The 25,429-nt window shown below is 45.1% G+C and overlaps 1 long non-coding RNA gene across 1 annotated transcript; it reads right to left on the reverse strand.

Annotated features, from left to right (window-relative positions):
- Window positions 1-21,472: 21,472 nt before the first annotated feature.
- On the reverse strand, window positions 21,473-24,691 carry LOC119239961 (uncharacterized). Its single transcript, XR_008551070.1, has 3 exons — window positions 24,393-24,691; window positions 23,117-23,188; window positions 21,473-21,850 (listed from the first exon to the last, which is right to left on the reverse strand). It is a non-coding gene; the product is annotated as an uncharacterized LOC119239961 (long non-coding RNA).
- Between the last annotated feature and the right edge of the window lie 738 nt (window positions 24,692-25,429).

Consider the following 25,429-nt stretch of genomic DNA (forward strand, 5'->3'; position numbering starts at 1 on the left):
GTAATTTGAAAGACTTGACAGGAGACAGAAAAGAACTCAGCTGTCACTGAACATTCCTTCCCTTCTGGCCTCTTTCCCCAAAAGCTTCAGCTCAGCTCTCTCCTGTATAAATGTGCTTCTGCCATCGCTAAGAGCATGTGACCCACTTCCCCTGGGGCTGCAAAGAGGAGGGGGGGCATGGTTCCTATCTGCTCCCCCACCCACTATCCTGTCAGCCTCCCAGCCAGGCACACCTGAGACCCCAAATCAACTCCACATGCCCTGCTGGGCTCTGGGGCCAGCAAAGGTCTCTGTTTTCTCCTGCACCCCAGCTTCAGACAGCTCCTGCCACCTTGAGTGTTGATTGATGGCGCCTTTCCTAGATTAAGTCCTCAATGGTCTGTGTTTTAGGCAGAGAAGTCAGTCATGATCACAGTTTAATGACTTGGGCAGCAACAGAGCACAAAGATCTTTTTAAAGAAAGTCATCCCTTATCTGTCAGGAGAGCAGAGTCAGTTGTTAATCCTTTATTATAGTTTGTCTGCAGCGGTGGGGGTGGACAAGGGAGGCCTGGGAACTTATTTTCCCTGTGAAGATAGACCTAGTCCTGAGCTTTGTGGAGTTTATATCTCACTGGTGACCTTTTTGTTTTTTGCTCCAGAGAGGAAAAGTTTAAAAACAAACCTACCCACTGACAGATCACATGCCTTTTGTGCTGTTCAAAAACACAGGATGCCCTGAGCCAGGGTTGATTACTAGAGAGCTCTGGGGATGTGGGCATAGCCAGGCAGCTCCCCAGCAGGATTTTTGTCCATACAGACAGGTCAGTAAGCACCTGGTTGGGGTCCTTCCCAAATCTGGACCAGAGCTAAAGACTATATCAGTCAGTGCCCCCAAGCAATGCTAAACCTTCTACCATTTTTTCTTCATCTTTCTTGGTCTGTGGAATTTGTATCCTAGAGGACTGTCCAGGGAATTTTACATAAGATGCTGGTGGATTGTGACCTTGGAGAGAGTTGGGGAAAGCAGGAGGAAATTGAATGGGTTGGGGTGGGTGCAAACAGGAGGAGGTGATGGTCATTTAATGGGGTGAGGAAGGATGGAAATGGGGCCATATGTGGAGCCATAGATGGAACTTCCTTCATGGGGATTTGGAGGAGCTCCAGCATGGGTGCAGGGGATTCCCACTTTTTTTTTAAGATTTATTTTTATTTATACAAGCACTGGGTACAGTCAGAAGCATGGGAGGGTGAGAGAATTCACCAGAGCCAGAGCGGGGAGCAGAACAGGCAGAAGGACCGAAGTACACTGCTGAGGGGAGCAGCGGGCAGCAGGAGAGGTCTGCGCGCCATGTGGGACCCTCCTCCGGTGGCTGGGGAGCAGCCGGGATCGAACCGGTGCTGCAGAGGCTGCGGGCAGCTTCACAACCCAGCACTCAACCGCTGCGCCACCGGGGAGGCTCCAAGGATTCCCACTTTTAAGGTAAGATTCTCAATTCACAGAAGGCTCTATCTCTACATCCAGGCCCACCTTGATTTCCTTCATTCCTTTAGGAATTCCTGCACCAGACAGCACAAGCTTCTGCCGTGTGCCAGCTCCCGGGGACACACAGATATATTTCTTCTCACAGAAGTTTCAGTCCTCTGCTTCTCTGGGGAAAGGCTCTGAGGTGAACCCTCCTCCTGGCCTATAAGTCTGCCCTGTGGTCTGATGGAGGCTGAGCCAGTGTCACCAGGTGGAGAGGCTGCCTGCCTATGTACACAGCGCCTCAGGGCACGGGGCAAGGCCAGGCTGGATGCTGCCTTGGATCCTACCCCAAAATGCCCTTACAAGGAGCCAATCCAGGCAGCGAATGACTTATTAAGTTAGGTGGTTTGAAAAACCATGGGATCCAGTCTGGAGAAGACACGGTGGGCATGGCACGCTATAGCAATTTACAGAGATGTGAAGGATGCTATAAGGATAAAGGGTGGAGGTATTTATAGTGACTCCAGAGAACACATTTTGCAATGCTATCTGGAAGCTAAAAGAAAACTAATTTTGACTTAATGTAAGGAAAAAGTATCTAAAACGTAGAACTGTCCAGAAATGCATGAGCTGCCCTTTGAGGGACGGAGCCTCCTGTCCCTGGAGGTAGACAAGCAGAGTCTGCACCACTCCGTGGTCACACTGCAGAGCAGACAGGTGCACCAGATGATTGCGTCTCCGCACTCTTGCCAGTGTTCCCATGCTGTGTGATGCGGTGAAACATCAAACAGCTCTACTTTAAAAGTCACAACCACTTCTTTTAAGCTGGGGGTTTCTTTTTCATATGATTTTTCTGTGAAGTGGGAAAAGTAAGGTCCAAGGCCCTTCTTTTCTTTGCTGCCTCTGAAAAACCATTCCAGGGCACCTTTGTACTTGAGCGTTTCATCCTAGTAACTCGGGAGGGACAGGACCCATCGTTTATAAACCCAGTAAACTACATAAGACTCTGAGGTCCTGGACAGCTCATATTGTTCTTGTCCCAGTTTGTTCATTTTTAGAAGGTACTGCGAGCTCTTCTTATTCTTACTTCCTTTGCGCAGTTTGAAGAGGCAGAGTTAAATGCCTGTGGGTGAGTTTGCAACAAGCATTGTGTGACCTTGCCCTCGGGGAGAGGTCGTGGGTCAGAAGGGAAGCTAACATTGCTCAGGTAGTTGGGGGCTGTGTGTTTGGGTGTCCAGGGTCCAGGTCAGGCCGTGCATGGGATTGTGGTGCTGTAGCAGGAACTGACCGTCGTGCTCCGTGCTGCATCCTGCCTACTTTTCTGGAAGTCAGCTGAGCTCATTTTTGGCCACTCCAAATGCAGCCTCCAAGCTGCTGGGAGAAGGCACTCTTCATGGCCTTTCTCTGGGGTTCACCACGGCCCCTGAATCCTGTCTTTGATGCCCCTGGCAGTCTCTTAGTGAGGTGCTTGTCTCCAGGCCTGTGCGCTGGGAGCAGGCTTGATTCTACACATGGCTGCCACCTCCTGGAACTTGTGAGAATGAGGCAGCTCCCCAGAGTACAGGCCCTTTGTGAGGAAGAGATGGTGCTGCAGAGAAGGGTGGGGAGGCATAACTGGGTCAGTGCGCTTTACTCTCGACACCCAAGTTTGGATGGAGGTGCTTAGGTTCTGGGTGGCCTAGGGATTCAGGCTGCTGCAGTTTTGCCTCAGTACAGTCTGGCTTCCTTCCTGGAATAGACTTGACCCTCTTTGGAGGCTTACAAAATGAAGTCAGACTGCAGAAAAGGAAAGGAGGTGTCCTTCTTGTCATCCTTGATCTAGCATGTCCTTCTTCATGCCTCAACATTATGTTCCAAGATGCTAAAACCAATGCATTTTTTCCAGGCAGCATTTCCTTGGTCCAGGACCTCTGTCCAGACCCCATGCCCTGGTATCAATGTTAGTGTTCCCTAGGACAAGGGAGGCACTGGCCCTTTATACAGACTCTCAGATTTTAACTCCCTGTCTTTAAATGTAACTGCTTTTCAATGGCCTGGCTCTCAGTCAACATCCTATGTTGGCCTCAGATAGTTCTCCCTAATGGTCTCAGTGCTCCAGAGCCTCGTGGGCCCCCTTTGTGTGTCTCAGTCACCCTTCTTCTAGCCAGGTTTGACTCAACCTTGATTGGTTGAGTCAACCTTCAAGCTCTTAATGAAATCTTCTCTTTGACCCTTGCTAACTTATAACATACTATTACTAGCCCTAGGGTGCCTGATGGACTAGGTTCTGGGCCAAACATCAAGCACTATCCCCCTAGCTCGCAGACCAGAGTGTCAGGAAGTCTCTAAAAGGCCAAAAGGCCTATTTGCTCAGAGGATGGCATGGTGGCTGTGCTGGACAGGGAAGGCCAGGGGCACGGCGTGTCCTGTTACTCTGCTGTTTGACCCCTCAGGCCCAACTCTACGGTACACAGGATCATTGTCTCACAAGATCATTGTTAGGAAGCCTGGCAAGGGGCTGCTTCATTCTTTCTGCTGCTTCAGAGTTATGGTTGGGGAAGGAAGGCGCTCAGGCTGGCCTGTCTTGAGGAATTGGTTGAGGTTTAGAAGCTAAAATGTCAGTGGCTGCAGGGATTGATGATGTGGAGAGGGACTGATGAGTGTCTAGCTGCAGCGCTGAAGTTCAAAGACACAGACACATAGAGAGGTTGGAAAATTCAGCTCAGGGGAGACATTTGTCCAGACCAGTTTGGAAAGGCAGCTGAAGTCGTGGTGATGGTAAATTCCCACAGGGCAGTGACCATAGCAAATGCTCATTTGAGTCCCCTCGCTTAACCCAGCGTGGTACTTTGTGCCATAGTGGACACATAGTTGAGAGGGCTGGATCGCTGCTGCCATCCCGCCCATGACTGCCCTCTCCCTACCTCGGTGTGCTTGTCTGTTAGCTGGACATCACAACAGCAGCTGATTTTATGAGACAGTTGTGAGGATTAAATGAGATGATGAATAATTGGAACAGTATCCAGCACGTTTGCTATTATTATTAGGCACATGACAAGTATTGGTTGAATAAGTGACTGAAATTCAGATGGAATTACACTGTGGGAAGACTAAGTCCTTACTTCTCAGCCCTATCTCTAGCATTTAGCTCTACCCTGGAATTGTTTGACAGTTATTTTACATATTACGGAAATTTTTTAATTACTGAAATCATGTGACTTGTTGAAATCAAGACAACTCCAAAGAAACTAGCAGAGAGGAAACCCTTCCACCGTGAGGTGGTGACTCTGGCCTCCTCCCATTCTTTCCACAGCTGCCCTCTCGAGGTCCAGAGCTGCAGGTCTTTGCAGGAGGCCTGTGCGCTGGGAGCTGCAGGTCTTTGCAGGAGGCCTGGGTGGCGCTGGTTGTAGCTCAGCCCTCTCCCCACCCTGCCTTTCTGGTGAGCAGAGGCCAGTTGAAAACAGACAGTTTGTCGGGGTCAGAACAGCCACCCTGGGCCACAGGCCAGAGGCAGCTCACGCATCTCCCTGGGGCCATGTCATTAACCCTGGCCTTGCTGGCCAGGGGCTGCAGCCGCCTCAGAACCCAGCTGAAGGCAACAGGATGTCCTAGGCTATGTCACAGGACAAATGTCAGGGAGGGCCCTGAGGGTAATGGCCCTGGGTGTCACTCAGAGGGGAGGATACCCGGGCAGAGAAGCTGTCCCCAAGCCCCCCTCTTCACAACACCCACCAAAGCAACAAAATGCTGCAGTTAGACCTGTCCCTCCCGCCCTGTCTGAGCCAGCTGCAGCGTAGGTGCTGGCTTTGCGGCTCTTCTGCCAAGTCCCTTGGCTTTCCTCAGCCCCCAGCTGCCCGGGAGACATGAACAGGATGATCACTGGGCCAGCTGTTAGGAATCATTTTGAGGATGAAAACAATTAAGCTGGGCAAGGAGCCCACCTCCAAATCCTGTCCCCTCCTTTGCATCCTCAGTTCATTGTCCTCCTTTACCCCTTTTCCATCACCTTTTCTACCCACCCAGACACTGAGAGCCCCAGCCAACAGCACACTGCTTTCAAAGGCCCCTCTTGATCCTGTGGATTTGGAAATTCTGGGGTGCTAGGGGAAAGGGTAACTGGATTCGGAAGCATCTGTCCTCTGGGAGGCTGGACCAGATTCAAAGTCCCAGCCATCTGTGCAAGGATTAACATTGCCAAACAGCGTGCTTTCCTGGGGTGTCCTGCCTGCTCTCTGTGCAGCAGAGTCTCAATACTGTGGTGCCAGATGTGGAAACTGAGGCATGGCTAAGGAAGGCTGCAAAGGCACAGCCAGCTGGAGAAGAATGTGGGGCTAGGGAGGCCTTAGCGCTCTACACTCCAGCGGGTGGGGCCATGGAGGGGATGACAAGGACATCTCTGGTCTCTTAGGGCTCAGGGCCCTTTCTGCTCCACTTTCAGAATGGTCCAGGGGAAGGTGGAGGGCCTGGGAAGGGAGTGCATTGTATCCAAGATCTCAGCCTCCCTCCTGCTATCACTGCCAGCATTATTCCACAGTGCCTCCCCCGGCCCTGCCACCCCCTCACCACATCCTGCTGGCCCCCACGTCCTCCTCTGTCCTTTCTTCATGTGCTCCTATTTGTCTCACCTCAGTTATCTCCTCCATCAAAGTCCTAAGCAAAAGAGAAATCTTAGGATGATTTCAGGCATGGCTGAAGAAGTCCTGTCTTAGGGAGGGGATGACCATGGGGACTGCCAGGGGCAGAGAAAATGGCCATGAGACCCGCTTCCCAGGACCCAGAGCTTCCCTTGTTATCTCTGTGGCAGTGGGGGGAAGTGACTCAGAGGCCGCGACATGGTGTCCAGTGAGGCCCATGCCTGCGCTTGTGAAAACTGATGACGGGGCTGCAGGGGGAGCTGAGAAAAAAATAATCCAGAAGTGAATTTCTTCTCAGCATATCACCTTACTGCAGCCATTCCTCCCTCAAGTGAGGGTGGCCGCCGCCCCGCCCACCTCCACAGCTGCCTGGGTGTGGCCTGGAAGGAGGCTGGGCTGCCAGAACATATGATTTCAATTTAAGACAGCATTTGGGGAGAATAGTGTTCCACTTGCTCATTTTTCTTAGTCCTCCCCCACCGCCCCAAACTTGATCCAATCAGTGGTAGATGAGAAAGGCCTGTTTCCATGGCAACGCCACTGCGAGAGGAAAGCCAACAATGCAGAGCTGGGTTCTCATCTGGAAGAGGGCACTTGAGTGGGCTTGGAGGCCTAGAAAACTGAGATTGGCTGGGAGTGTGTCAAATTCACTGGTGACTGACCTTTTGTCCAATGTGGGACCCCAGAGAAGGCACAAAGCCTAGGGGAACACCAAAGGTGATTACACCCAGAGAAACACACCTGCTCATGGCCTGGACTCCATTAAACCAGCCTGATCTCTTTGGGCTCCAGGCCTGCTGGCCTGTGCTGCTTTTCATGGCTGATGTAACCCAACCAGACTGATGAGTCTGGATTTTTTTCTTTTTCCTATGTTGCTTCCTGTTTAGTTGATTGTGTTTAATATTTCTGTGCATATTCATTTCCCATCTGATGCTGCCAAAGAGGAGACCCTCTTCTGAGGCTATGACCTGGGCATTGTTTATAGTAAAAGGATTCAGTCCAAAGGGAGCAAATCCTTGGGAAAGACTAAGGGTCTCAGTTCAACTTCTGTGGTCTTTTTGCAGTTGTAGAAATTGAAAGGAGAAATTATTGGCTAGGCTTGATGACCAAGCCCTTGGCCAGGATGTGATATTCAGGGAAGGTGTTTCTAGGAGGCAAGATGCTTTAGATATTTCCAAAGCAGGGCTTGAACATCTGGGATGCAGTGACCCTCACACCTCTCTGAAGTCTTTCCTCCTGCTGGTTTCCTTTGTGATCCATATGCCAGCCTAGGTCTGGGCCTGGTCAGAACTAATGACTCTGGTTTTAGAAATATGCCCAAATAGAATCTTCTTCAAGGGTTTTGCCCTTTGCTCCAAACTCTACTGGGCCCTTTAATGTGGATTGAATCCGTATGTTTTTAATTCATTTACACTTAACTCATCAAAATGTTCCCTTTTTTATGAGTGATTTGTTGTCTTAAGATGTCTTTATAGTCTTGTTTATAGGCATTTCTTTTCTCCTTAGAAAGAAGACACTGTGTCTAGTCAAGGCAGGGTGGTAGGGGGCTGGAGGTGAGTTTTGTTTTGGCTCACAAGAGGAGATGCTGTGTTTTAGCAGAGCTGTTTAGTTAAGTGGCAGATGTCTCCTTTTGCTCCCATGGGGTTGGGAATGGACACCCCTCTTCTAAGTTAGAAAGTCAGTGAGTTTTGTCTTTGAACATCAATGTAATCTTGGACAAATAGTCTCTTTTCTCCTCGAGTCCTTCATCTATAATATAGGGATGATAATATTCCCTCTCATCCAGTAGTAGTAGTAGTAGTAGTAGTAATGTATTTGAAGCTGCTATAAAAACATGAATCATACAAAATTAGCCTAAGTTCCTTTAATCACTGCCAAGCCATACATTGCTCTATCCTTTCCTTCTATGCCATCTCTCCAGTTAACTCCCATTCATCTTTCAAGGCTCAGTTTATACATCATCCATTCTAAGGCCTTCTCTCCCCATTGTTCTTACCCTCCCAGCACAGTCCGTCAGTTTCTCCCTTATGTCCTGGCATCCTACATGTGTCTCTATCATCAGACTCATTGCTTATTGGCTGTTCCGTGACCTGACTTACCCTTTTTGAAACTGGCATCTCCTTGAAGGCAGGAAAGTGATATTCATCTTTGTATTTCCAAAGCCCAGGACAGAGTCTGACCCATAGGATGTGTTCAATAGTAGTTTGAAATTAAGGTGATAGAGACAGAAAAAAGGATACAAGTTTCCCACTCTCTTTTTCTCTTTTTATTGATTTGGGATGAATCCAGTTAACTCTATCTAGTTTTCTAAGAAAGTAAAGCTTAGCTCAAAGTGATTAGTAAGATTTTTCTGTTTTGCCCTGAGCACTATTCAGTTAATACAATCAGAGGGCAATTTCCCAAACCAACAAGCAGTAACATGGTATTTGTTTTTACTAATTGCATCAATTCCTTTGGTCACTCTTAATCTTTTGAGACACATACAGAGATCCGCAATGCACAGGAGCAGATGTAATAATAAATATCAAAGTCCTACAGCAGAAGTCCAGTGGTACCTCTTTAAAGTTTATCTGATATGACTGGAATGTGGGAATTCTTTCCCATTTATGGAGGATTTACTATCAACACTGACCTCCTTTCTCTCAATCCGTATTCTATGATCACAGGCTTTCAGAAATCAAAAGGAAGTCTGCCTAAGTTCAGCATACAGAGTCCCTAAATGTTGGATTTGTCAGGTGTGACTGCACCAGATGCTGTAGGCCTCGGCACATACAAACAGGAACTGGAAAAGGTCACTGTCCTTCTTCCAGACAAAGAATTCAGGTGCACAACTAACTGCATGACGAAAAAGGCTATGATCATTGCTGTAACAAAAGAATAAAGCATGAGTACAGAGGAGGGAAAAATTAACTATGACCAGTGTAATCTGGGGGAGGGGAGCAGAGGGGAAGACCTTTGACCTGAACTTTAAAAAAATGCTAAGCCTTGACAGATGATGATGAAGAAAGACTACAGACAAAAAAGAACAACCTGTGTAGATCATGAGGTGGACATGTGCAGAACATATTTTATGAACATCAAACAGACCAGTGTTACTGGAGCATACAGTAACATAGAGTGAGAAATACAGCCAGAATGCTAGGCTGGAGCTTGAAGTCAGGGACCCAGGAGTTTATCCTGTAAGCAGTGGAAGACACTATTTCTGACCATAGACTTACTTTACTAGAGGAAACCAAACAAACGTTCAGGAAAAAGACAAAACTTGCAAGCTGACCATAGATCTGAGGCTTATAGCAGGGGTGGGGAAGGAAGAGGGGTCAAAATAGGGGAGAGAAGAGCACAAGGGACTATAGTGGTGGGAGAAAACTATGGGGACTAGTCCTGGGGGAGAAGTCAAATACTGTATAAAAATGAAAAATGATGTAAGCAAAATAAATTTTAGAAATTAAAAATTACTAGAACTATGGAGTAGAAAAATAACTCAAGCTGCAGTATAGTAATAGTTCACCTTTATTGAGTTCTTGCTAAATTCCAGCAATGATTCTGTATTATATGAATTAATGAATTTCATTGTCATTTCAGTTCACAAGGTGGGGGCAAATGTTGTCCATCTACAGATGAATACAATGAGGCACAGATAAGTTAGGGGACCTATCAAGTTCAAATGCCCGGCAAACAGTTGAGTCAAGGGGCCTCCCTAACACCTTGTGATCCAAGGGTGTCGCAAGGGGTTAAGACACAACCTATGAAACTATCCCCAGCCACTGCAGCACGAGTTTGATCTCCGGCCGGGGAGAAACCCACATGGCACAGCAGACCTCTCCTGACTTGCCCTCTGCTCCCCTCAGCAGTGTATTTCAGTCAGTCTGCCTGTTCTGTTCCCCACTCTGTCTCTGATGAATCCTCTCACCCCCTGCATCTCTGGCCTGTACCCCAGCTCTCTTGTATGCATAAATAAATCAATCTTTAAAAAAAAAAAAAGAGGCATAATGCAAACTTTCAACAGCAGGAATACCTGTATTTAAGGTATACAGTTAAGTTGTTGATTTGAAATTTCTTCTTTTTAAGCATTTACAGCTATAAATTTCCCTCTTAGCACTGCTTTCACTGAATCCTATAAATTTTGATTTTTTTTAAATTTTCACTGGTGTCAAGGTATTTTCAGTTTTTCTTGTGATTTAGTCGTTGAGCCACTGCTTAAGAGTGTGTTATTAATTTGCACATATTTGTGGATTTTCCAGTTTTCCTTCTGCTATTGATTTCTAGTCTCATTCCATTGTATTTGGAAAAGATACTTTGTATGATTTCAATCTTTTAAAATTTGTTAAGACTTGTTTTGTGGTCTTACATATGCTCTATCCTGGAGAATGTTCAATGTGTAGTTGGGAAAGAAATGTGTATTGTGCCGTTGTTAGGTGTAGTGTTCTATATATGTTATGCCTGTTAGGTTCAGTTAGTTTCTAATTTGTTCAAGTCCATTGCTTCCTTGTTGATCTTCTCTCTGGTTTTCTTATCAATTATTGAAAGTGGGGTATGAAAATCTCCTACTTTAATTGTAGAACAGTTTTTCCCTTTTTTCAAAGTTATCAAATTTGTTGATATACAGTTTGATATACAGTTGACAGATAGACCTCTTATGATTCTCTGTATTTCTGTGCAATCTGTGGTAGTTTATCCCTAGTCATTTACGATTCGGTTTATTAATGTTCTCTTTTTCCTTTGTATTTTTTCCCCTGTGATTAAAAGTACAGTCACTAAGAGCAAGTACTGAATATTTTTTTAGCACTTTAGCAATGCCTGGAAAATAATTGGGGGGAGGGGCCTGTATAAAATTAAATGTTCAAATAGATGTGAAATGTTTTATTTTCAAATTTAAGTAGTAGAAAACTCAACTCAAATTAGCTTAAACAATGATGGGAATGATCTGTTTCTTTAACCTCACTGCAGCCATTTTTTTACTTCATCCCTCTGCTTCAAAAACTTTCTATCAAAGTGGAGTTTTCCATGTTCCATTCTTCCTCAGGAGTTCTCTTCCCTCTCTTCCCTACTCCACTCACCAACTCAAATCTCACCAATTCATCTTTCCCTTCTAATGTCTCTTCCTTAAGGAAGACTTCTACTCCTACTTCCACCCTGCCATAGCTACACAACTCTCCTTGTAATTCATTTTCAGGACATCCTGCACTTTTTTGCTAGCATTTTTGAAACTGAAATTAATTTAGGGTTATCTGTAGAATTATTCATTTCATATCTATCTCCTTGCCCAGACACTCTAAACTGTGTAGAACTTAGACTGTGTTCTTCACCATCAATTCCCCCACCCCAAACATTTATGAAATAGTTTGATGGGTTCTTTTTCATTAGACTTTTCATTAGACTCTGAGTTTCAACACAACTTGATGCCTATATTTAGAATAAAAAGGATTAAGACACCCTTATTTTATTGGCCATCACTCCATTTGGGGTTCCTTCTTAGGAATCACAGCCTTTCTTCTCAGACTCCTTCGGGCCAGTAGCAAGGTCTACCAATTAAAGGACATATCACTGACTTTCTCTCCTCTCATCTTGTATCTGACATTTCTCATCCATTTATCACTCTTTCTGAAGAATCTGTGAGAGACAGATTCTAAAGAAGGCAAGGAGGCAATGACTCATTGCAATCACATAACCGATGACTGACAACTGATTAAGTGTCATAGTGGATTCTGACTAGTTAAATAGATTTGATGAAATGCTATGCTAAGGTGGTCTTTAATTTGTAGTCTTATTGGTTAGCTGTGCTTTAGCTGTAGGATATAACCTTAACTTAGCTTCTTTGCAAATGTGTGATTTTGCTCCCAGGAATTGCGTGAATGAGGAGGTGGTTACATTTATTTTTATCCTTCCCCACTCCCTGATATAGAAAAAATAAAATGTAAGTCCTAGTCTTGGCAGATACCTAGTCAATCATTGGACACTGTGCATGACAGTGTTTGAGGCATAAACAACAGTACATACATGAACTTTATTATTGTCTTCTTTAGCGATGACAGATTGCATATTGTATTACGTATTTATTTAAGTGAATTAGTTAAATCAAGAAGAATTAAGATTTCCTTCCTTCCTCTTGTCTTTCCCACCCCCCACAATCGTTACCCTTTTTGTCCCCTTTTCTTCCCCCTCCCTCTTAACCTCAGAGGCCTAAGGATGTTGGTTGATATCCAGTAGATTTTGAAAGTGTTTTACATTGTTGAATTATCTGCAATATGAATGTCCAATATTTGTTTTTATCATTCTGACTTATTTTGCTGCATATAGTTTTTTCACAGTCCCACATTTCACTCTTTCTTGTGGCTATGTGATATTCCATGGCATGTATATGCCACATCTTTCTGATCCATTCATACATTGAAGGAGACTTAGTCTGCTTCCATGTCTTAGTTATAAATAGCACTGCTGTGAATATTGTAGAGCATATGGGGTTTTTCTGTTGATGGTTTCATACTCTCTGGATATATTCCCAAGAATGGGATTGCTAGGTCATATGGTATTTCCATTTTTAATTTTTAAAGGTAAATCCAAATTGCTTTCCATAATTATTTCACCAGTTCACATTCCCACCAACAGTATAGCAGGGTTTCTTTTTCTACTCATCCTCTCCAATACTCGTTGCTGGGGGTTGTGTTATTTGTTTTGTTTTGATATGTGCCGTTATATGGCTGTGAAGTGATATCTCATTATAGTTTTAATCCACAGCTCTCTTATTAGAAGTGACAATGACCTGAAAAGGGGTATTCTATATGTCCTCTATAATGCAAACAATGTTGTCAACCAGTATTAACTCAATAAGATATTAAAACAAAAAAAAAAGTAATGAACATTTTTTTTTCCATGTCTTTTGGCCTTCTGGATATCCTCTTTAGTGACGTGTCTGTTCATGTCTACTGCCCACTTGTTAATTGGGATATTTGGTTTTTTGTTTTAAAATCTTGTCTTGCAGTCAGGGTTTGTGTTTATTCAGAGACAGAGATGGTTTCTGTCACTATATTTTTCTTCCTTTGGCCATGGTTGTTTCTTTGTACGCCGTATGATTTTTTTGTTGTTGTGGAAACTGAGCATTTGAAAAAATAATCACCTCTCCCTGTCTTTGCTCTGTGCTGTGGAAGTTCTTCAGTAATTAGTCAACCCTGTCCTGAGCCTTTGGATTCAAATCCAAGGAGAAAGTTAAAGGTCTTCTCAGGTCTTTTCTGCATCTGTGTCTTGCATAGGCCTGTGTATGGCTTTTCAGTTACCCCTAGACACAGCTTCTCACAAATGTCTTCATTCTCCAAAGAATCTCCTTAGCATCTTGGGTGGTTTATCCTGTGTCCCATCTCCTTATCCCAGACATCTGCAGCCTTGGAGGTTCCCTGCAGTTGTCCTAAGCAGCTCCCATTGTTTTTATTTTCCTCATGTCCAAATTAGGCAAAACAGAGTCCAGTTCTTTGGGCAGCCCTCAGATAAGTTAAAACTTTGCAAATAAGGTCTGCTTTGCTCCTCCAGTCTAAGGGAGGAGACTGGGAACCGCTGCTTCCTTCAGACCAAGGCCATTCACACTCAGGGGAAGTGGCAAGAAAAAATACCACAGAGTTCCTATTGTTTTGAATGTGGCATTTTTTGACTGGGTGTTTACTTGACTGCTGTAGGCCTTCCACTGTTTTTCCATAACTCGTACAAGATTATTTTATCCAATTTTGGGTTTTGTAAAAATGTCTCCATGAAGAAATAGGGCTTTGGGCTTCCTAGTTTCTGCTATTTCTTTTGCTGATGTCACTCCCCATTGCCATTGTTATGATTTCTTTCTGCAGCCCCTGGCTGCTGGATATCCTTGACAGACCAAAAAGAAGGCCGACAAGGGGTTGAGAAGGCAAGGTCCATGTCTCTTTATGTATGTTACATCAGATGAGTCTCTCCATGATCAGTATCTACACTGTTCAAGAGCAACAAGCAATGAGGAAAGCTCACAGGCCAACAGAGGCCTTGGTAGGCCAGCCCTTCCAGCCTCAGCCACTATTCCCAAGCATCAAACAATGCCATCCTTGTATAATTGGACCAGGCAATGCTTTGACCATAGTTGGTTTAAAACATGTATTGATTTGGACAGGCAGTTGTGAAAAGATTCAGTTTCCCTGAAAGCAGAATCTGAGACTGCGGCACTAGGAAGTGATTTCAAGTTGAAGGAATGAGGGATGGAAGAGAGTGAAAAACAAGAAAAAGCCAATAAAAGTGTTGCATCACTGGCAACATTGGGAGTGGACATCTTGGGAGCTCAATTCTGTTGGACTTCTTAAGAAGCATATAGAATCATCCACCTGCAGGAATTGTCCACGGGAAGGCTGTGGTCCAGAATGTTTATTAATTGTAAGGAATTTCTCTGGGGGCACTTGCTCTTTCCCCAGGTTTCCTTTGAGCTGCAAGTCCTGGGTCTTGCGGGCGCCTGTTTATTTCTGATATGTTACCCTGCAGATTGGGCAGTGGTGGGCTCGGCTGTTGAGCAGCAATGCTAACATGGTGCTCTGTGGAGACTGGGGATGTGGAGCTGGCTTGGGCAGGGTCAAAGGTGTTGTCAACACAGCAGTTATGCTATAGCTTCATACGTGTGCAGGAGTGCATGTGTGTAGGCCGTGCTACTGAAACCAGAGACACCCCCCCCCACACACACACTCTCTGGGCTCCAGCTGCTGACAGAGGCCTGCAATGATGGCAGAGGCAGTGGTTCTCCTACCCCAATACCCCAGGGCATGCAGCCCCTGGGATCCCAATGCTGGTGGTTCCTCCAGCTGTAGGCAGTGGACAGGCTGGAGGATTTGGTGCCTGGAGCACGGAATGGATTGATCACATGTGAGCTATAAGCTGGTTAGTAAATGGTTTAATCAGCTGGAGGATTGAAACCAGTCTATTCAGACTGGTAAGTGGGGGACCTGAAAAGGGGATCTGGGGCAGGGAAAAAGTCAGCTTGGGACTCACTGTCTCAGGCTCTTTCTGAGGTACTGCCTTGGACTTGCTTGGGATGCTCTGGACTGGACTTAAAAAGAAGAAGAGAAGCCTAAAATCTTCACAGAGAAGCCAAAGAACTGTGCAGAGGCTGGAGGCTGCTGCCTGCTTCCAGCCTGCCTCTGACATTGTCGGAAGGAGCACCAGGCCTTGGGCCTGGTGTCTCAAAGAGCTGTGTGTTGTTGGTGAGGGCCAACAACTCACAAGAGCTGTAATACTAGTGACTGGTAGTGACCAGCACTCTGGCCAGTACTGTCCAGCACTGTTGACGGATGACAGGCAATCTGTCCAGGTCACCTCTGAGAGCTGTTAATCGTCCAGTGGCATTGCCCCCAGGGCTGTTACCTCTGTTGCTGTCTGGTCCAGCATCTGGTGCCATCCATCCTGACCTTCAGACTGGCTGTGGCTGCTGCAGCATCATCTCAGCGACCCCAACTGTGAGTGCTTCCAGTTGTGGTGAACTGGATTCTGGCCAGCAGGTTGCCAGCCACAAGCTCCAGGCACTCATTGATAGGACAACACCATCTTGGATGACTGACCTTTTGTTAAGGACTTTTGGACAGGTGGACATTAACTGGGAATGATAGCTGGACACTCATGGCCTGAGAAACTCCTTCTTTGCCCTGTTTGTTAAATAAACCCCATTGTTTTTCCCTGAGCCTAAGTGGTCTTGCAATTGTGCGTGCACGTGAAGAACCCACAGTGACTTGTCCACTAGCTGGCCACTGTTCTTTGGAGGCTCTAGCCCCCGGTACCTGCCTTAAGGAAGGTAACCGAAACTTAATTGCATTTATCCATAGCCACAAATGTGCTCGCCTTTCCAACCTCCTATGATTAATGTTTTAATACTGTTCCACTACCAAACAGAATTTGACAGTAGGAATGTGGGATCTCATCTCTTCCTCTCTCCTTCCCCCTTATTGGTATTCATTCATTTAAAAAGAAAAGCTTCAATACCATAAAAATACAGGAGTTAATCCATGCTTTTGCAAGCCACTGCTGTTCTGTGAGTTTTCCTAGTTTCCCAGTGCCTGGTAACATATATCTCAATCCCAGAGGGAAGTCCTTAGCCTATTCTTGGGCTAAGGAGGACTTTCTGCGTATTGTGGAAGCAGGGAATCAGGGTTCCCCAACAGGTATGGGTCTGATTTGGTATGCATGCTGGTTGGCATCAACTTCTCAATGGAAAATGCAATCCGAAGTTGGTGCCCGGCAACCTTAGTGTGATGTGCAACCATCTATTGTGACTCTTGCCCCTTAGGGTTTCTTTTGGCTGGACAGCAAGCTCTCTGGGCTCTGCAAGCAGAGAACATCACTAACATAACATAACATAACCGTGGGGCAGCTGCTGGGAGCTGGAGATAGTTCATGATGAACAGCTGTGTGAGGTTTGGCCTTGGGGAAAAGCAACACCAAAACACCACCACTGTTGGCTGGGTTCCATTTGGATTTAGTGCAAATGAAGCATAATAACAATTAAACAGATGTATTTGGAGGGGAAGAAAATTAAAAAGGCATTTGATTTGGAGTAAGGCGATGGGGTAAGGGAGAGGAAAAATTTTATGGATGACAGCAGAGAGAACCTTTTCTAGAACTGGAAGAGGTATACTCCATTATGAGTCTTAACTTTATGAGAGCAAGGGTTTTCACTGTTCCTTTATGTGAGTCTGTCCTGTTTAAGTAATCCACCCTGCTAGAACACACAAAACCCTTTGCATGTACAGGAGTGGCTATGTGAAAGGAGGGGGTTGAGAGCAGAGGAGAGACTCTGAAGACAAGTGGAGATGTTGAGTTAGGGTTTGGGACCTTGGTCCAGTTGGCTATTCAGTGGTAAACAGCTGGGCTAAGATGACCTGGGAAAGGCTGTCAGAAATTGGGGCTTTAAATTCTGGGAGATTTTTTTATAAGATCACTTGAAATTCCCTAGAAATTGCTTATATCACCATCATAAAAGGAAAAAAAATAATCCATGTGAAAACATTAATCATAGGAGGTTGGAAAGACGAGCACATTTGTGGCTATGGATAAATGCAATTAAGTTTCGGTTGCCTTCCTTAAGTAATGTCAGCTGTGGGTCGGCTTCCTCAAACCAGGATGGACTCTAAGAGAAGAAAGGCGTGGAAAGGTTCCCCCAGAAATTTTTCAGTGTCTCTGGGGTGAGGCAGCTGTATTCTATTATTTTCCCCTTCAAATCGCTATTATAATTTGGGGCTCACAATAGTGGCATAATAAATGTTTGTTCAATTAAATATCTCAAAGTCAACTTGGATTAAGCAAATTAAAATTATGTTCAGTCTTTCTATTGAAGTTTAATTTTGCGACTTCACTAAGTTTTCCCATTGTGTTTAGTAATAATTTCTAAGAGAAGTTGACCAAAAAGCTTTAAGCAGTGACTGTGGATATTTACAACATAGCCTAATGAAGGAAGGCTGGGGCTTTGGTTTCAGATCTGAGTTTCTGGCTCCACTATTTAATTGTTTATTGGTGGTGAGAAAATTGTTTGGCCTCTTTATTAATTTTTTTAAAAAGTTTACTTATTTATTTTAATATTTATTTATGCATATGTAGGGTAAGGAAAAATGTCAGGCTTTTCTGCCCTCCCGCCATCAGGATAGATGATGGATCCTTGTGGTCCTGAATGCATGCCTGATGGAGGGCCCCTGGAATAGGGTGTGGGCCTAGGTAGATGGGATTCACCTGGGCTGAGACTGGGCTTTTAAGGGCGGCGTCACGGGGACGCCAGCAGAAGCCAAAAGAGAAGCCGAAAGAGAAGCCAAGAAGCCGAGAATGAACAGAAGCCGAGAGAGAAGCAGAGAAGGCCGGAGAGCCCAGATAGAGTGAAGACTTGCTGGGGGCTGGGAGGCCTGCCAGCCTCCCGGCCCCCCAGCACCCCTGCCTGCCGTGTATCTGGTAATCCCAATAAAAGACCTGCAAAAAACCACTGAGGACTCAGACTCCTCCTTTATCTGGTCTGCTGGATATTAGAAGTCCATTCCTGCCCCTACAGCATACAAAACTGGGATGCAGAGCAGAGGTGTGGAGGTGAGAGGATTCACCAGAGAGTGGGGAGCAGAGCAGACAGATCTACTGAAATACACTGCTGAGGGGAGCAGCAAGCAAGGCAGGAGAGGTCTGCTGTGCCATGTAGGTTGCTCCCTGGCTGGCCGGGGATCGAACTCATGCTGAAGTGACTGGCGATAACTTGATAGCTCTGTCTTTACCTGCTGCACCACCAGGGAGGCCCTTTTTGGTCTCTTTAAAGCTTAGTGTCTTCAATTAGAAAATGGGAATAGCAGTTGTATCTAACCTATGGAATTATTGAGAGCAACTGAGGTAATACTCAGCACAGCCTTTGCACAGAGAGAGTAATCAGTGTTAGTCGGACATTTCCTTCTCCTCCTGATCATGTAGGTAAACCATGGCCCGATACTGGTGCTGTAAACACAGTTTTATTGGTACAGACATCTTCACGTTTCTATATTGTCTACGGCAGCTTTATGCAACAGGTAGAGTGGAGTAATAATGACAGTGTATGGCCTGAAAAGCCTTAAACTATTTACTCTCTACCTGTCTGCAGAAAAGATTTTCTGACCCCAAGTGCTCTAAGAGCAAGAAAATCTGTGGAGGTGTTTATGTTCTACTTGCGCTTAAGTTACAAGGGAATCATAGGCTTTGATTGGAAGAAACTAGAGGAGTAGAACTTTGAAACAGTAGAATATTATGTTTTCCTCACAGATTTTCAAAAATCTGCTATGGGGCTGTAGGGTAAGTAAAGTATCAGGCTTTTCTGCCCTCCCGCCATTGGGAGAGATGATGGATCTGCAATCCTAAATGCATGCCTGATGGTGGACACCTGGAATAGGGTGTGAGAATGCGTAAGTGGGTGCACCTGGGCTGAGAGACTGAGTTTTTAAGGGCAGCGTCACAGGGACGCCAGCAGAACCACAAGAAGAGCAGAGAACAAGGCCACCAGAGAAGGCCAGAGAGCCCAGACAAGAGTGAAGACTTGCTGGGGACTGGGAGGCCTGCCAGCCTCCCGGCCCCCCAGCACCCTGCCTGCCATGTACCTGGCAAATCCCAATAAAAGCCTGCAAAGGCCACCGAGGGCTCCAGGACTCTCTCCTTTACCCCATCTGCTCGTGTCATAGAGAACCTGCTCTGTGTCCTCCTGCCTTTACAGGGGTCAACGCGAACAAATGAGAAGAGAAAAGGGTGGAGTCCTTTTACCTGAACATTTCACCCAAAGAGAAAGCATACAAGTAGAACTTTCAACTGAAAAGAAAAATCACGAAGCAAACAGACATCCCAGCGAGTTAGAGGCTGTTGTTTCTGTGGGCATTGAGCATATCTTAAGTTAATTTTTAGAATATAAATCCCTGTGTTTGAGTCCAGAGATGTAGTATGCAGAAGGTCACAGAACACGAACAGTGAGAAAATATTTGTATAGAATAACTGATAATGTTTTTTGTTCCCAATAATCTTCTTGTTTTCCCCCATTAAATCTGAGCATTAATGCAGTGGAATTCCTGGACTTCTGAAATTGTCTTTCAGATTCATAGCAAAGAAAACAATCTTTCAACTCACTGAAAGAAAGGAATGGAAGAAAGGAATGACTGAAGCTAGAAATTCTCCAACAGATTGGAAAGAGAATATTAAAAGACTAAATAAATAACACCTCCAAGATTAGATTATAACTTGCTTCAGAAAGATCAGCTGAGAAAGGGGGAGAAATAAGGTCTTGTCCAGGGGGAGGCCATGACTCCAAGAGAAAGATCTGTCCAGGAAGTTCCAGAAGCACAGGATAAGCATCAGTATCAAGAGGCTGGCCAGCTTTAGACTCAGCCCTCCTTGCCAGCACTGGGCAGCCATGTAAGAGTTGAGCCAGGATGCCACAGACCTTGATGAGAGCACATGTTTCCTGGCCCAAGAAGCTGTGTTAAATGACCTTGTGCACCACTGATCACGTAGAAGTCTACCAGGGTAATCCCCGAGGAGAGGGGAGGTTCCAGGTTCCCTGACCCGCCCAAGGAAAGGTAGAACTGGACACGGAGGAGAAGCTAGGAAGACTGAGAGAAGGAAGGAAGGAGATTGAGATGAAGACCTGGAGGAGGCACACGGAGCAGGGAACATGTGAAGAAGCTGCACTTGCTTCTCAGCCTTGAACTTGTACCAGGGACTTGGGGGACACGGAAGGAAACACTTGAAAGAGACAGAGACGTGGGTGAGAGACCCATAGGGAGGCTGACAATGGTGGCCTTTATCTTGACTTGGGTTTTGATTTTGCTCTTTTCATTCCAGACTTGCCTGGCGCCTGTTGCCTCTTTCCTATAGGTCCCCACCAAAAGGATTTGTGGCAGGCTTTTGGGCTCCAGTGGCCCCGCTTTGGGCCAAGCCTGTGTGGCTGGGGTTTTACCTACAAAGGGATGGGTAACTTTGGGTGCTTGATTTGGTACCTATATTCTTTCTCTTCTCTTTATTGCACACTAATTGTATTATTTTCTATTGGAGGTCTTACCCACTAGAGTGTGTTTTGTCTTGATGTGGCAGATGGCAGAATCCATTTAGAGTGGGCAGGTTTGGAGGTCCTGGGGTGCCCCTCACCCTGCCCTGTAACAGACGGAGTGCTGGATGACTGCGGTGTCCTGAAAAGTTGCTCATCGCTTTTCAAACTATCTCACTCAATCCTCATATTTTAGCACTAAGGACATGAATAAACAGCGTAGGGGCCTGGCCGCGGCAGGATTAGAAGTGGCATAGAAAGAAATGTGCCAGTGTCCTGACTGCGGCAGAGAAGTGGTGAGGGACAGCCATCAGCTCTAGCTCTCCCAGAGCTAAGACCGTGTGTCACATAGTCTGGAGCAAGTTGTAATTATCAGAAAGTCATTAAGAAATGTAGCAGGAGTTCCTGGGAACTTCTCTTTTGCCCCTTAGATTGGTCTAAAGTGTAGAGTTGTGACCACACGAAGCTCAGAGAACAGTGCCTGCAGTGAAGTTTCTCAATGCTCTGTAGCAATTATTTTCATTGTTGAAACCAGACTAGAAACTTCGGTTTTTGCTGTTTAATAGAGAAATTCTGTCTCATTACAATGAACAAGCAAAAAGTACTTAGTCTGAAAAGTCAGTGTAGCTTTCAGAGCCTCACCCCTAGAAGATCCTCATCCTAATCACTCCCTTATCCTCCTTCTGTGATGAACTCATGTGGCACTTTGCACAAGGAGCCCCTGAGCAGGACATCCACCCCAAACACTGTGCTAGCGCGTATACATTTGCAGAATAAAAGAAACATAAGCATTTAAATAGTAATGTGTTTTTAGAGGCATAATGGGGTTAGGTTAGGTAAAACAACGGATCTCACATCATCTGCAGAAGAAATCTAATAAGTTTTGGAGTTCATTGGGGAATCAGAGAATATTCGATTTTATGAGAGTATTAAGTTTTATTGAATTACGTCTTCATTCAAGGCGCTTTGGTTCATCTACCGAAATGGGAAGTTTGACCCAGTGATCTTCTGTGCTGGTAAAATTTGAGCCATAGTGAGACTCTTGTGATGGAACAGATCTTTTAACAAAGAATGTTGGGCCTTGAGGGCAGCCTGGAGATGAGGTGAGAGTGGCCGTTGACATCTACGAACAGCCAAGACCAGCATGCCCAGTGCTCTTAAGTGGACCATGCAAAGGAATGAAGATGGACAAAGACTCGAGAACACTATGTTCTGGTTATGATCTTGCCCCTCATTGCCGAAGCTCCCAAACTTCTCTGGACTTTGGCTTTATTATCTGCTGAAATAAAGGTATAAGGCTATTGGTGAATTCCAAAATGCTAATCTGATTATCAAGCTAGTTACTTAAAACTCTCCAGAGGACATCGTTAAAAATAGTCATTTTTTTAAGCTCAAATCTGCAAACAAGTGTTCATCAGTAAGGACTGGTTTAATAAACTGTGATATATCCAACCATAAGTGCCATTTTAAAATTGTGACTTACAATTGTGCCATTTTGAAATTGGGCCTCCTGGTGGCGCAGGTGGTTGAGCGCTGCGCTGTGAAGCTGTCCGCAGCCTCTGCCGTGCCGGTTCAATCCCGGCCAGCCGGCAAGGGTCCCACATGGTGCTGCAGATCTCTCCTTTCTCACCCAATGCTCCCTTCAGCAGTGTATTTCATCAGTCTGCCTGTTCTGTTCCCCACTCTGTCTCTGGTGAATCCTCTCGCCCTCCTGCGCATTTGGCCTATACCCCAGTTCTTGTATAAATAAAATAAATCTTTAAAAAAAAAATAAAATTGTGACTTAGATCTGCATGTGCTAAGATGGAAAGGTCCCAAGGTAACATCATTAAGTGAGAAAAGCCAAGTGGACAGCAAGGAGTGTGGCAATCATCCTCTTGCGTAAGTGAAAATGCATCTATGGGGCATGGACTTGCTTTCAAGTTTTGTTTACTAAGGAACACACAAGAAACTACTAGTGTTTATTCTGCAAACTCTAACAGTTTTATAAATTTAAGCTAGTACTACTAATAAAGAGAATGTCAATTAGGGCTGATTCACCTCGTTTGTTCTGACATCTGGTTGACTTTGCTCGTCAATGTTTAGCTATTGATGTTATCCCACGAAGTAACTTGGATTGTGGGAAGAGCATGGAGTGAGCAGTAATTGGATTTGAGTTAAAATCAAATACAAGTTGAGTGAATTTGTGTGAGTTACTTTTCTGGATCTCAGCGTTGTCTTTTCAATGGGGGAGTAGGATTAGCAATGAAATTTGAGACTTGCAATACTGTTTATAATCTATCTAGAGAGACACCAACACATACAAACACACTCAACGCATTAAAAAACGAGGAAAGAATGTGTACTAACTCTCAGCAATACTTTTAAGTGCTTTCTTCACTAGTACTACTCCATAAGGAGTAGAGAAGAAATAACCTCTGTCCTTGAGAAATGTTATGATCTCCTATGAGAGATAAAACATATTTGCATGAAACAACGGGAGAATAACAAGGTCAACCCTGAACTTCTCTCGTTGTTATGGAGTGCACTTCAAAATATTACTCACCTAAAACCAAAGAAAACCAGACTCAGAACAATAAAAGTAAACCCCAGGTCCCTCAGCCACATTTGCACTGATCTGTAAAATAAAATTTTAGACAGATAATCATTAAGTTCCTTGGTGGTGATAAAATTTTTGATTCTACAATCTCTGAAGCAGGTCCAACTGAAGATTTCCCCCCCCCCCCTGAAACCAGTTCCTCCATATTCACTGGTGTCTACTTCTAAATTTGGACTTTGTCGGCCCAGTACAACCCCTTGCACAAAATTCCCCAAAGATAAAAGTCAGAGAAGGCCCTCCATGAAGTCATATCCATTGTCCCTCTGGCTCCACCCTGTCTGGTGATGCAGCGGGAGAGGGAGCTTAGCTGGGGCAACCAGGTGGCTGTCTGGCCTGCTTGGTCACAAAGGCCCCAGTGACATGGGGACCAGTCTTGGACAGGGGCTCTGGGCAGGTCAGACTTGACGCCTAACTTGACCCCATTGGCAGCCAGAGTCTGATAAAGACGTGATTGAGCTGGGGATTTCTTCTTGACAGCTTAACGGATGGCTATAATTAGGGGGTCTGCATGGAGCGTGTGGAGATACATAGACTCCATTGTAGGGAGGTTAAATGCTAGAAAGGTCAAGGCCAAAATATGGTATGAAAGAAACTCAAAGTTTTCCAATACGTAGGAGGGTGAGTCTGTGGGGAAGTGGATTTGCTGAGCATGACCAATGATACCAGTTTCCTGCTGATTCCTGGTCTGAGACTTGTTCACCATGGCTGGTATTTATCATGGGGCTTCAGTCCTCAAGTGGTGCTTTCAGAGACGAGCCCCATAAAGGTGGAGTGGAGAGAACCTTCCAGCCTGAGATGTTATATGTGGAAGTTCTCAGAGAATAATTGGCAGTCGTTTCTTCTAGAACCATCAATCCTATGGATGATGGTGATGATGATGGCAACAATAACCAAAACACAAGCATGGATTTTAAATGTTAAACTTAATCAATATTTGTCAGGTCTGTTTATGCTTCATTGTCAAAATGATGATTAATGAGGGTGGTTCTAAGTCCAAGACATTTTCTGAGAGTTTTTTGTAGGGTTTTTTTCTTAGAAGCAAAAAGTCACAGTTTTCCAGCCACAATAAGATTCAGTTTACAATGATCAAAAATACAGTGAGTAACAGCCACAATGTTCTCATAAAGAAAAACAGCAGCTCACAATTTGGACAGAGACCTAGGGAGTTAATGAAACTCCCGTCCATGTACGGGTTATAACTTGGACTTGGAATTACTCTTACCTGGCCTCAGTACCAGTGAGTTCATTTCCTGGTGAAGTGGGTAGACATCTTGAAGGAGATTCATTAACGAAAGAATTAGATAATCCCAGAGTTGGAGGGAATTTTGGAAGCTGGAGAGTACAAAGCTTGAGTTGTCTCCCTCACAGTCCTGCCAAGTAGTTGTAGAGACCCTGGTGTTCAGAAGCGCTCCCTCGTAGCCTATTCTGAGCTGGTTAACCACATATTTAAAAAAATAAAATAAAAACTCTAATATTGAGCTGAAATCTGTAAATTTCCACCTCCCGTTGTTTGGTCCCACACTACCCCGTGGGGTCACATAGAACATGGCTAAATCACTGTTATTTATGTAGCCAGGACCAGTGTGATGCGCAGGGGCCAGTGTGACATGAAAACACAAACATCCTGGGCAGAACTTGTTAATAATGTCAGGATGGGGGCCTACCTGGTGGCGCAAGGGGTTAAGACAGCACTATGAAGCTATTGACAGTCACTGCAGCGAGAGTTCCATCCCCAGCCAGGGAGCTAACCCACATGGCGCAGCAGACCTCTCCTGTCTTGCCTGCTGCTTCCCTCAGCAGTGCATTTCACTCAGTCTGCCTGTTCTGTTCCCCACTCTATCTCTGGTGAATCCTCTCACCCCCCACACCTCTGGCCTGTACCCCAGTTCTTGTATGCATAAATAAATAAATCTTTAAAAAAGGAAAAGAAAATCAGGATGGTAAGAGCAGAGTACTAAGTCAAGGTTCGAGCTCTTTCGAGTGCAGGGCCTATGTGGCTGGACTGTCGAGTACAACCGTGCGTGACTGTCTTTTTCTGAGGACTGGACTTCATAGAGTGTGAACAGAAATGAACTTTATTTTTCTTCCACTTAGTGTTCAGCTTTTCCAGTTCCTTCTTTCTTCCTGCAGAGTCCACAGAATATTACGGACATTTTCAGATATTAACAGGTCTAGAGCAGAGCAGTCTTTTATCCAAATTCTCTTTTGACCACTACCTCTGCTTTCCCTTGTCTGGCTTGGAAGCCCACCAAGACCTGT

Source organism: Talpa occidentalis, unplaced genomic scaffold (genome assembly GCF_014898055.3).
Source record: "Talpa occidentalis isolate TD23 unplaced genomic scaffold, MPIMG_talOcc4v2.1 talOcc4.12, whole genome shotgun sequence".
NCBI lineage: Eukaryota > Metazoa > Chordata > Mammalia > Eulipotyphla > Talpidae > Talpa > Talpa occidentalis.